The sequence below is a fragment of the Chionomys nivalis genome, chromosome 1 (genome assembly GCF_950005125.1).
Source record: "Chionomys nivalis chromosome 1, mChiNiv1.1, whole genome shotgun sequence".
In the NCBI taxonomy this organism is placed as follows: Eukaryota; Metazoa; Chordata; class Mammalia; order Rodentia; family Cricetidae; genus Chionomys; species Chionomys nivalis.
Window position 1 is genome coordinate 145,231,299 of NC_080086.1, and position 12,278 is coordinate 145,243,576.

The 12,278-nt window shown below is 47.3% G+C and overlaps 1 pseudogene; it reads right to left on the reverse strand.

The window, feature by feature from the left end:
• Positions 1-11,117: 11,117 nt before the first annotated feature.
• On the reverse strand, positions 11,118-12,075 carry LOC130881010 (high mobility group protein B1-like; annotated as a pseudogene).
• Positions 12,076-12,278: the final 203 nt, after the last annotated feature.

Sequence of the window (12,278 nt, forward strand, 5' to 3'; positions counted from 1 at the left end):
TTGCAAAGCTGCCATGTGACCTCACAAAGCAAGTTCACTATAAAAAGCAATTTGTGTCTTTCCAGGAGCCCACACCCTGGAGGGGGCATCTTAATTGTGCTATGAAGTTCTTATGATCCCCATGAAGGGGGTGGGGTCTATTTCATTTTAGTTCAACCACAGCTTGAAAAACACTTTTGAGTGTTTACCACGCTCTTGAGACCAGGCTGGCCTTGAACTCACAGAGATCTGCCTGCCTCTTCCTCCCGAGTGCTAGGATTAAAGGCATGAGCCACCACCGCCTGGCTAAGCACTGTTCTTACTTAGCCTTTGGTATTTAGCAAGTGAGCAAAACAGATTAAAAATTTATTCTACAGCCTGCTTTCTGTCCCATCATATCAAAAATATTATTCCTGGGAAGAGAGATGGCTCAGTGGTTACAGCTTCAATTTCCATCACTCATGCGGTACCTCACAACCATCTGTCACTCCAGTTCTGAGGAATCTTACAGCCTATTTTGGCCTCTGCAGGTGAATACAAGCAACTCGCCACCATAATCCTTAAGCTTTGGGTGAGAGTTCAGGAGCTGTCAAACCACGAAGCTCAGGGCCTCCACACGCACGGTTTGAGGTTTTATAGCCCCGTGTCCACTGTCATATACTTCCAAGCGGGGGCGTTATAGAAATTTGAATCTAAGTTAGACTTCTGTCTAGTTGAGCCTTAACTGTGTTTTTGTGTCTCAGGGTTCTAGATTCTTTGTTCATGTAGACCTGTGCGTGTTAGAGCCCCTTCCTCGCTAGTCAGTTACCGCAGGTATTTGAGATAATGGTGGTAATGCCGCGCCTCCTAATGACACGTGGTAAACGTGGTCATCTTGAACTTCTAGCCTGTTTTTTGGCTGATCCCACTGGTAACAGTCAAAGTTCCCAGATTGGGCATGATGACATACACCCATAATCTCAAGATTTGGGAGGTTGAGGTAGGAGGATGGTGAATTTGAGGTCAGTCAGAACATACCGAGATCCTGGCTCAAAGCCATCAAAACCACAACTGGGTGTGGTGGCTCCTGCCTACAGTGCCATCCCTGAAAAGGCTGAGGCAGGAGGCTTGCTGTGGGCTTGAGGTCAGGTGGGGCTACATGTTCCAAATTAGCCTGGCTATGAGCCATCTGAGGTGAGTGCTGGGAACTGAACTCAGGTCCTCTGCAAGAGCAATACACACACACTCTCAACCACTGAGCCATCTCTCCAGCCTACTAGCCATGCTAGGAAACCATATGGAGCTGCTAAGAGGATCAGATGGGAACAGAATGGCCAGAAAAGCTAACTCAATTTTCCCTCCTCTGATTGAGATAGAGGATTTCACCGAGTCCCCCAGGCTAACTCTTGACACCTGCAAATGAATAGTTTCGTTATCATTTTCCCTAGAATCCTGCCCTTTGGATGTCTTTCTTCTCATGGTGAGAAGCCGAGGCTGTCTTTGTTCTCCTGTAACCCCCATCCCATATGCTGGTAATTCTTTGGAGGCACTCATATCACTGGAGATGCCTTTTCATGAGACTCCAGGCGCTTGCGATGCCATCAGTAAAGTTTTCTTGTAAGTTAACTTGGATCAGAGCATGTTTATTACACCTTCGCCATGACAACTGGATCACGGAGGGAGCCATGGAGACAGACATGGCTAAGATGGAAGGGAGAGGCCAATTTAGTCAATTATACAGAGCGCAGGGGAGGGCACTCGGGGCGGGGTAGGATTAGGACAAAGTGTAATGATTTATGTGTTTGGAATCACCGTAATGAAGGCATTTTCCATCAAGCCTGACGACCTGAGTTTGATATCTGGGCCCCACAGGGTGAGGGAAGACAACTGACTCTTACAAGTCATCCTTTAACCACTCATGTGTGCACGTATGTCACACACACACACACACACACACACACCCCAAATGTAACAAAAGTTGCTGAAACACTATAATCAAACCTATTTATTTGTATGCTAACTTTAAAAAGTAATACTAATAAAAAACTTACATCGGGCCAGACAGGAACTAGCAACCGTCCTAATCTCTATTTTCTGCTTGTCTTAATTACCTCATTGGTGATCCGCCTTGTACCAGTTTTCTGGTCATTCACTCAGCCATGGGGCTTTGCTGTGCTCCTGGGGCCGTGGTGCTTGAACAGGTCTGAAACACTGCTCTGAGTATCTAAGACTTAGGGCACAGTCAGTCACAGAACAAAGTAAATCCCTTTACCAAGAAGGGCACTTCCCCTCCCAAGTGTTCATGAACAGATGCTCCACGCTTGTGGAGAAGTCTTCCCTCCCTAGGAAGAGCACAGCCCCGTGGGATGGGGAAACACATTTTTAAGCCTTTTTTCCACAGTGTCTCCGGACCCTCACAGTTTCTTTTTCTTCTTGTAAATATGAGCTACTTTAGCCCTCTGCTCGCATCCCTCGGTTGGGAGGAGAGGGCAGGTGATGCTGGGGATGGCTGGTCACCTCTGAGATGAAGGACAAGGGAGGACCTGAGGTGGCCGCTGAAGCTAGCCTGAGCTGATGGGTGAGAGAATGGTGTCCCTTTGTGTGCTGGGATCTGATTGGATGCATTCATCTCCTTGGGAGACAAATGGAATTAATCCTCTCTCCAGGTGGCAGCAAAGTGACAGAAGTGTGGAGATTAAAAGAGATTGTGGGGTTATATGGGTGACAGCAACCATCAATCGGGTTATGAAACCCAGCACCACGCTCTCTACGAAGGTAAATGGCCCGTCTCAGCCTCCTGAGTCTGAAGGGTTCAGGTACTGTAGAAAAACCCATCCCTACTGACTTTCCTCCTTTCCCACTCTTTTAAATTTCATAATTGCCATTTATAAGGCCATTTTTATTTATCTGTTATAGGCAGCTTTTATATTGAACCTTTGTGAGATTATCATTTTGGTTTTCATTGACTTTTATGTAAATGCCCTGGAGCTACTGGGTTCCTGGGGACGGTGGACTCCGGCTTGGACTTTCCCAGGGCCGTTTCCCAGGGTTCTTTTCTTCCTAACGGCACCAGTGTGTGAAGCGGGGAAGAGACAGGAACAGGAGGAGCAGCATGAGGCGTGGCGATGTTTCCTTCACACTATCAGGAGGGCTATCACTGGAACTGGTCTTTATTAGCAAGCCAGCCAGTCATTACTGTGCCCCCCCCCAAGGAGGCGTGGCCTAGGGCAAGGAGGTTTTTACCCAGGCAGGCGCTAGGGGACTGGGTCTCACAACCTTCCCTGGGGGTGGGAACAGAACCTGAGTCCGAATGGGGAAATCTGGGTGGCACAACACAGCACCATGACAGACACTTAGCAGAGGCCCTGTCCTCAGACTTCACCCCTGACTTTGCAAAGCAGATGCTTCTCCATCTTCCCAACACCCTACTTCGTCTGTTTTTGGCTTTCCTTCTTTCTTCTCCCCTTTTTGGTTCCGGGGGATCAAATCCAGGGGCTGCCACATGGTAGGCAAGTACTCCACCGTGGGCCACAAACACAGCTTTCTTCAGTCCCTTTCCTATGGTTCTCCCAGTCATCACGGTACTGGGGAGAGAGTAACCATGGGGAAGGCTTCCCAGTCTGTCTGCAAATCCCTCCCACTTCTCTCTCTGTATCTCCATCTGGCATGTTGAAGTATCCATCTACTCTGAAGGTTTTTTTTTTTTTTTTTTTCAGGGCCTGGAGAGGAGGTTCAGTGGTTTCGAGATTGTGTTGCTGTAGAGGACCCAAGTTCAGTTCTCGTCACCCATATGGTGGCTCACAACCATCCATCCAATCCATCCCCTAACTCCTGTTCCGGGCGCTCCTACACCCTCCTCTGACCTCCTCTGCCAGCAGGGAGCATGCGTATGGTGCATATACATATGTACAGGCAAGATAGTCATACACGGAATGAATCAATCCACACAGTTTTAAAAGATCTATTTTATCCTTAATTATGTGTGTGTGTAGGAGGGGGTCTGTGCATAGGAGTATAGATGTTTTTGGAATCTCAGAAGAGCGCCTAGGACCCTCTGAAGCTGGAGTTATAGGTGGTTGTGAGCTGCCCGTGGGTGCCTGGACCTGAACTCAAAGCCTCTGAAAGAGCCGCAGGCAATCTTAACTATTGAGCCAGCTTTCCAGTCCCCCTCTTGAAAGTTTAATTTCAGGTAAATCTACCTTATTTCCTCATGTTGCCTGAAGTCTCTCCGAGGGCAGAGGGCCTGCCTTCTGCTTCTTTGAACTTCTGGTAAGACTCATTAATGAACTGTTGAAAATACCACATTAATAGCTTCCTAACCAATCTCTCTCTGATTGCGCGTTGACAATTAGTGTTCCCCGTGGCACACAGCATGGCCCTTTACAATCTAAAAGAGATTTATTCACTTCCTGGGTCAAGCTTTGCCCTGGATTCTCGTAAACAATCAAACCTACTGTTATTTTGGGGAGGCTCCCACCTCCCACCTGCTTCAGGGATCTCACACTGGCCCCGCCCCTTGCCCACAAGCCACGCCCACAGATCGTCCTGGGCCTTCTTTCGGTTCCGAAGTCCAGCCTTCTGACTCAGGAAGCCCTCTCCTTCTATCCTCCTCTGTTTTCTTCTTTCTCAGCGCTCCTCACAGGTTCCACCTGTGCATGGCATCCTATTTTAATTCTCTGGGTTTTTGTTTTTGTTTTTTTTGCAGTGTAATTCCATTGTTTAACATATTATCTCCTGAGCTAGAACACAGCCTGGCACACCACAAGCCCCAGCCACTGGCGCACGTCTGCACGCTGGACCAGGGAAGTGGGAAGACTCAATGACTGCCTCCCTGCCCTCCAGCCTGTTCCTCCTCCGGCCAGCAGGGGGCTCTTTCAATTCAGAAGAGTGGCCGAGCACTGCCTGCCTAGTGGGTCACCTGAAATTCTGCCTCGTCCGCGAGAAATCCCCACCTTCTCCTATTTCGGCTGTGCCAACCCAGGCAAATATTGAATTTTTGTTAACAGGCACGTTTTGCTTTTTACAGGTGGTCCTACAAGGACTTTTTGGTTCTGGTCGCGGCAGGGTGTGAGGTTTGCTGTAGAAACAACAAAGAGCGGCAGAAGTAAAATGTGGGTGGGACAAGGTCGCAGCGCGGAAGCTTTACGTCAGCGCTTAAACCCTGCAAAATGGAGCAGCTGACTGAATGAGGCCAGTCAGCTACGTGTGGATTTGCCCATAGAAAGGGAGTTGCTCTCGCCCCCTCTTTCCCCCTTTCCAACAACAATAATCTGGCAATATTATGTTGCTAAATATAACTTCTTTTGGAAAATATACGCGCCCCTCAAAATAGGGTGGTTTTAAAGTTTGTATCAATTTAGAAATTGAAAAGTCCCCACTGGAAGAAATTGCTAGTGCGTTTGAATGGCCTTATTGTCTCTTGGCCCTCTCCTTTAGGGTAAGTCTGGCAGGCGTGCCAGCCTCATTGCCAGGACAAAAAGAGCTATATCTACGGCCCATGCTGGGCCAACACAAAGCAACCTCAGTCTGGCAACACTTGGCGGTTGTTGGGAAGGCCCAGGTATCGTCGTTAGGCCATTAATATGGCTTATACACTGTTACTCATGTCTATTTCTGTATAAATGCTCCTTAATTCTGTACCCAGGAAAATTTGCCTCCCTGGTCAGGCAACAGTTTCCTGGAAAAACCACAGTAACCCTCTGTGAGCGAACCACAGTGAATGGCCTCTTACAGAGGCTGGGGTAGAGGAGCTGGGTGTGGAAGACGGCCTCTCAGGTCTGAGCGGGTTGCTCTGGACAGTGGCGCTAGGGCCAGGCACCACCAGGGTGCATCGAAAGGCACAATCATTGAAAGTTTATGTTCCAAACTGTGAACCAGCCGGCCCAGGCATTTTTCTTTCTTTCTGATAGAAAAGGACTAATTCTAGGCAAGAGAAAATGATCCTGGTGGTTTGGATGAGTCGAAGAAGCAGGCCAAGGCGTGTGTTGAGTCTGGGGACAAACAGCAGGCACTGATTAAAAGGATTCCCTGGAATAGAGGGTTTCGGGGCAGACAGATGGTGTGCACAGTCAGTGACGAATACACGTGCCCAGTGTTTGCGGAGATCCTTGCCAGGAAGGATACGCAGGTAACAGAACCTCAGGTCCCGTCTCAGAGGACTTAGGAAAACACATGGAGGGCCCTGCACACTCAGGAGAGGCGTGGGATGCAGCGCAATACCGTGACCCGGATTTATCTCCTTCAGGGAGGAGCTGCCACCAAACAATCTCATTTTCAGAAGTGAAATGGACTGAGATTTGGGCACAGCTGATCTCTAGAAAGAACAGCACAGCATGCCTCAAGGTATTTAGTGGCATGGTAGCTCTCCTGAGCACAAGGGCACTGTTCTGTCAGAGCATTTTAAATAATACACTGGGGAACGGAGAGGTGGCTCAGTGGATAAAGCACTTGCTCTGCAAGCCAGGGGGATCCGAGTTCAAATCTCCAGTATCCATGCAAAATCTGGTCGTGGTGGCAACTCCAAAACTGGGGAGGGGCAGACCAGGGGTGTCTGGGGGGTTTGCTGACAAACTAGTCTAGCCGAACCAGCAGGTTCCAGATTCAGTGAGAGAGCCTGTATCCAACATATAAGGTGGAGAGTGAAGACAGAAGATACCCAGGGTTGATCTCTGACCTCCGCATGCGCACACACATGTATATACCTATGTGCACACACACAGTATTAAATAGCAGGTCATTCATTTCCCAAAGGATTTACTGAGCACCTACTATGTGCAAGGCACAGAACTTAAATATTTGAGTTACTCAAGATAGTAACTTGTATGTATACTTGTATGTATGGTGCTGAGATAAATATATATATATATATATATATATATATATATATATATTAGATACTGAGGTGGTTGTCTGCAGGGAGGGGCATATGACATGGTGTGGGTGCTCAGAGGAATGGGAGACAACTATAGAGCTGTCTCTGGCAGGCAGATCCTGGGTGACAAACTGGGCTTAAGTACATGGTGAAAGCCACTGGCCCGGAGCTGAATACAGGAGAAACCAGTTCGACGGCCCTCATCCTCTTCCCCATTCATAACGCTCTGTCTGTCCAATCTTCAATGATATTTCTTTGGGACTGGCATGCCTGCCAGCTCAGAGGTCACTTTTGGCGGAAATGAGTGAACAAACGGTGTGCGTTTTCCTCCACTGGGGGTGCTTCTTACACACATGGCAATAGCCACCCAGACTCACATGGACCCTTTGACAGATGTGACACAGCCCCATGCTGGGGGGAACGAGCTCCGGGTGCTGAGTCTCTCCATGACTCACGTGTGTTTCGAGGGAAACTGAGGACTGAATATCGTCCCCATTTTCAGCTGCTGAGGAAAATTCTGTCACATCTTGATGGAGGAGGAAAAGAGAAGGGGGAAAATGGAATGGGCTGGGGTGCGGCGGGTGGGGTAAAACTTCTGCATACCAGGATCCTAGGAAGCTGTTGTCCTGTGGGACACAACCAAGTTGGAGGAGTTTCACGGTGCCATAAGGAATCTACTTTACATAAAATGTCAAGAAGGTAAGAAAGGTGGAATAGGGCCTGAGGAGTCCGCCAGCCAGGAATACACACCCATCTCATATTTACAAGGAGCCTGCTTGTCTTGGACTTGGTGATAACAAGCAGGCGGAGAGCCTTGAAGACGCGGGCTCCCCAACAGCGGTGTGCGGCTGCATAAAATGTCTCGACTTCTACTGGAAGCTTCATGAGTTTTCTGATTGTCACCTTCTTGTGCCAAGGATGACTTTATAGATGGCTTATTGCTCTTGTCCAGCCGCTGACTGAGGCTCTGCAGTGACAAACGAACCAAACTGTCGTCACACTTCGACCCTGTTCCCTGGGCCATGAGACTTTAGAACCATGTCTTGGCACAGAATCCCATTAAACAGAAAACAAGAGCAATCAACTTTGCTGATTGCTGATTGCTTTGTCTGTTGCCAAACACCTGTCCCCTGCACACTGTTCCATTGTTTTCGAGGTCTGCACCCCCTTCCCTGCCCATCAGTTGTGCTGCAGTGAGCTGCTGGCTCCTTACTGTCCCCACAAACCTATGTACAGCCCAACTTACCCGGGATGACTGACTTGTCCCCCTCTTTGCTAAAGCCCTTTGCGTCTCATCAGCAATTTTGCTGTTCATTACCCATGATGGTTTTCCTTCAGGCTGGGTTCTAGGCATCCACTCCACATTCTCCAGCTGGCTGAAAACTGCTACTTCTTTTGGACACGTAGAAGGAAATGCACCCGTACTCCGTGTTCCCTTAGACTCAGCTAATCATGGAGTTAGAACCTTAGAAAGAATCGGGAAATGTTCTTCCAAAAGCATAATAGCAGCGCCTGGGGTTCATTTCCTTGTCTGAGAGAACACTAGGCACTACTTTTGCTGAAGGACACCCCCCCCCCTTTTTTAAAGGATCTATTGCTCTTGAAGCTGTCCAGGGTCTTGGATGAGAGATCTTTCTGCAGGGCTCAGTTCCAATGGTTTCTTTCCCCAGTTATTATCAACAGTTGGTTTATTCTCTCTTGCAACCTATTTGTCGTGTGTGTGAATATAGGATTGGGGGAGCTTCCTGAATTAGATCATCGCCTGTCCTCCCAGTGTCCTTGACATTCATAGCCTCCTGAGGAGGTTTGGCGGGTGAGACATTAACGCGGTGGCTTTGCTGGTCCAGTTCTGCTCAGAGGCCTGTAGTGTCACTTACTGCTGTTGAGATTCAGCAGTTGTGTTTCTTGGTTTTATTCTGTGTAAAACATTGTCTTTTTCTCTTTGGGGGTCCAGATTTTTTCCCCTCCTTAATGTCGTTATTGTCAGTCACAAACACTTGTTCTTGCCTCATCTAGTGCAAGGCAGATGGAACTAGGTTCTAGGGTTCCCAAGCAATTGATAGGCCTATCGTCTTCCAAGTCAGTTCAGAGAGGTGCTGTGGGTACCCACCTGCTTCACATGGTATGAGCATTCCTCACTTCTCTCATTGTCATGACAAAACGCCCGAAAAAAAAAAAAAAAACAAACAGCAGTTCAGTGGTCGAAGGGTTTATTTTGGCTCAGTCTGTTTTGATGGGGAAAGCTGGTGGCGGTAGCGGGAGATGGCTTGTCAGATGTGTCCACAGTCAAGAAGTGGAAAGAGATGGCCGTTGGCTGCTCAGTTTGCTTTCTCTTTTCTCTCCAGTCTGGAACTTCATCCAGCCTGAGGTCTGGTATCACCCATTTAGGGGGAGCCTTCCCATGTGAGCTAAACCTGTCTAGAAGCCCCCTCACAGAGGTGCCCAGGGATTGGTTCTCATGGCGATTCTAAGTTCCATTCAAGCTGACAGTCCAGATTAGCTATCGCAGTATGGTATTGGGCTCTACGGTGGCTCCCAGGATGCCATCTCCTGGTATTTGCACCCTTATATCATTTCTTTCTTTCTTTTTTTTTTTTTTTTTTTTGGTTTTTCGAGACAGGGTTTCTCTGTGGTTTTGGAGCCTGTCCTGGAACTAGCTCTTGTAGACCAGGCTGGTCTCGAACTCACAGAGATCCGCCTGCCTCTGTCTCCCAAGTGCTGGGATTAAAGGCGTGCACCACCACCGCCCGGCTCCTTATATCATTTCTGACTGTCTCTACTTCCCCACTGCTGAGCCACCTCTCCAGTCCCTGATGACATTACTTTTGTTTGCCAGAGCTATAGATGGTTTTGTCCTCTGCAAGAACAGCCTGCTTTGAGCCTCCTCTCTGGCCCCATTTTATACTATTGATAAAACAATTACACATTTTCTGAATATAATTAAGAGGTTGGAGAGGGTGGAATGGTGAAGTTGGTCCATTAACAGCTGTGGGTAAAACCAACAAATCCTGAATGTATTCTAGAACCCCTGGTGAAAAATCTGGGTGCCATAGCTTCTGGTTCACACACAGACTTTCAGACCTGCTCATCCCTTGTGGGGGCTTGAAAGAAAAGGAAGTGGCACTATTAGAAGCTTGTCCCTTGTGGGGGTGGGCATTGAGTTCTCCTATGCTCAAGCTGCTCCCAGTGTCACAGTCTACTTCCTGTTGCCTGCACATCAACATGTAGCAGCTTCTTCTCCAGCACCATGTCTGCCTGCATGCCGCCCTGCTGCACACTGCCATGTTCTCCGCCATGATGATAATGGACTAAACTTCTGAAACTGTAAGCCACCCCCTCAATTAAATATTTCCCTTTATAAGAGTTGCTGTGGTCATGGTGTCTCTTCACAGCAATAGAAACCCTAATGAAGACTCCCCTGTTGTCCCAAGAGCAGCTAGTATATCTCTTTAGGAGCTGCCATTCTGCCCCCAGACTCTCCCCGTTTTCTCTTTTCTGACCCTCTGGTAAAGCCCAAGGTAAAAGACTTAAGTTTTCCTTCTCCAGGTTTTGATAAACAGGAGAGACACGTCATCTAGTCGACCACTGTCTGGCTCTGCTGCGGTGGTTGTGAAAATTGTCCCAGGACTCTGTCCTTTTCTGGGTTGTGTTTGTAACAGTTCAATAACCCTTTCTACTCCAGAACTCCCCAGGTCTCAAAAGTTTGGCTTTAAAACACTAGCCACTATAATATCTGCTTCATGCCGGGCACCACTGGAGGGCTATACATATTTCTTCAAATTGTGCCAATAGACTCAAAAACTAGTTTTTCAAAATTTCTTTGAGGTGGTGGAACCAGCCACATAGGTTGAGTGACTTGGACACCAACCTATAGGGGGTGAGGATTGCTTGGGAGCCCAACTCTAGCCCAGGCTCACACCCTGTCATCTGCTCACCCTGTTGTCACATTCACTCTATGCCTTGGCCATCTCAGATCCTGACACATAGTCGGGTTCATTAATGTCTATCTCACCCCCTCTTCTAGCTAATCCTAAACATTTTACACAGAGTTATATTTTCCCGTAAGAGTTGGAATTTTTAAGGATGATGAAGACTTTTTTTTTAATAAAAAAATTGTATTTACTTAGAAGCATTCAGAATGTCAACAAAACAGCTGCATTTTTTTTTGCAATTACAGAGTGGTATTCAGTTAACAGAACAACAATTATCTTCGTATAAGCTGCATCAGAGACAACTGAAGATGAAAAAAAAAAACCCAAAAACAAAAGAAACAACAACAACAAAAAAAACCAAAAAAACTACCGTCCCCATATATAACTAATTTGTGCTGTGCACCAACAAGAACCTGCTTTAAATTTCCATGTCAATTTACAACCCCCAGACTGTACCAGGCAAGGTTAGTGGCTATTGAAAATACCACTAGGACAGGGCTATCTAAAGACATACTCGGTAGTGTGTTAACTATACAAAAAAAAGACACTGTACAGTTTAAAAACAAATCTTACACAGCCTTACATTTCAATTTTTTTCTTTAAAAGGAGTGAGTTGTGTACAGGGGGGTTAAATGCTTTATAGACAAGAAAAAAAAACTGCGCTAGAACCAACTTATTCATCATCATCATCTTCTTCCTCATCTTCGTCTTCCTCTTCTTCCTCCTCCTCTTCATCCTCTTCGTCTTCCTCATCATCTTCCTCTTCCTTCTTTTTCTTGCTCTTTTCTGCCTTGACCACCCCCTTTTTCGCTGCATCGGGTTTTCCTTTAGCTCTGTAGGCAGCAATATCCTTTTCGTACTTCTCCTTCAGCTTGCAGCCTTCTTTTCGTAGGGCTGCTTGTCATCTGCAGCAGTGTTGTTCCACATTTCTCCCGGTTTCTTTGCAACATCACCAATGGATAAGCCAGGGTGTTCTCCTTTGATTTTGGGGCGATACTCAGAACAGAACAAGAAGAAGGCCGAAGGAGGCCTCTTGGGTGCATTGGGGTCCTTGAACTTCTTTTTGGTCTCCCCTTTGGGGGGGATGTAGGTTTTCATTTCTCTTTCATAACGAGCCTTGTCAGCCATGTCTTCAAATTTCCCCTTTTCTTTAGCAGACATGGTCTTCCACCTTTCTGAGCACTTCTTGGAGAACTCTGAGAAGTTGACAGAAGCATCCGGGTGCTTCTTCTTGTGTTCCTCCCGGCAAGTTTGCACAAAGAATGCATATGAGGACATTTTGCCTCTTGGCTTCTTAGGATCTCCTTTGCCCATGTTTAGTTGATTTTCGTCCGTGAGGCACAGAGTCGCCCAGTGCCTGTCCGGCTCTCGCTTGCCCCGGTGCTGTCTCTATGGAACTCAATGTACTGCAATGGCTGTGAGAGCGGGAGCCCAGTGATGAAGACTTTTAAAGGCACAGAAATCAAAACCAGGACACAGATTAAATACATTTTACATTTGCATTATGAGATGAAGCT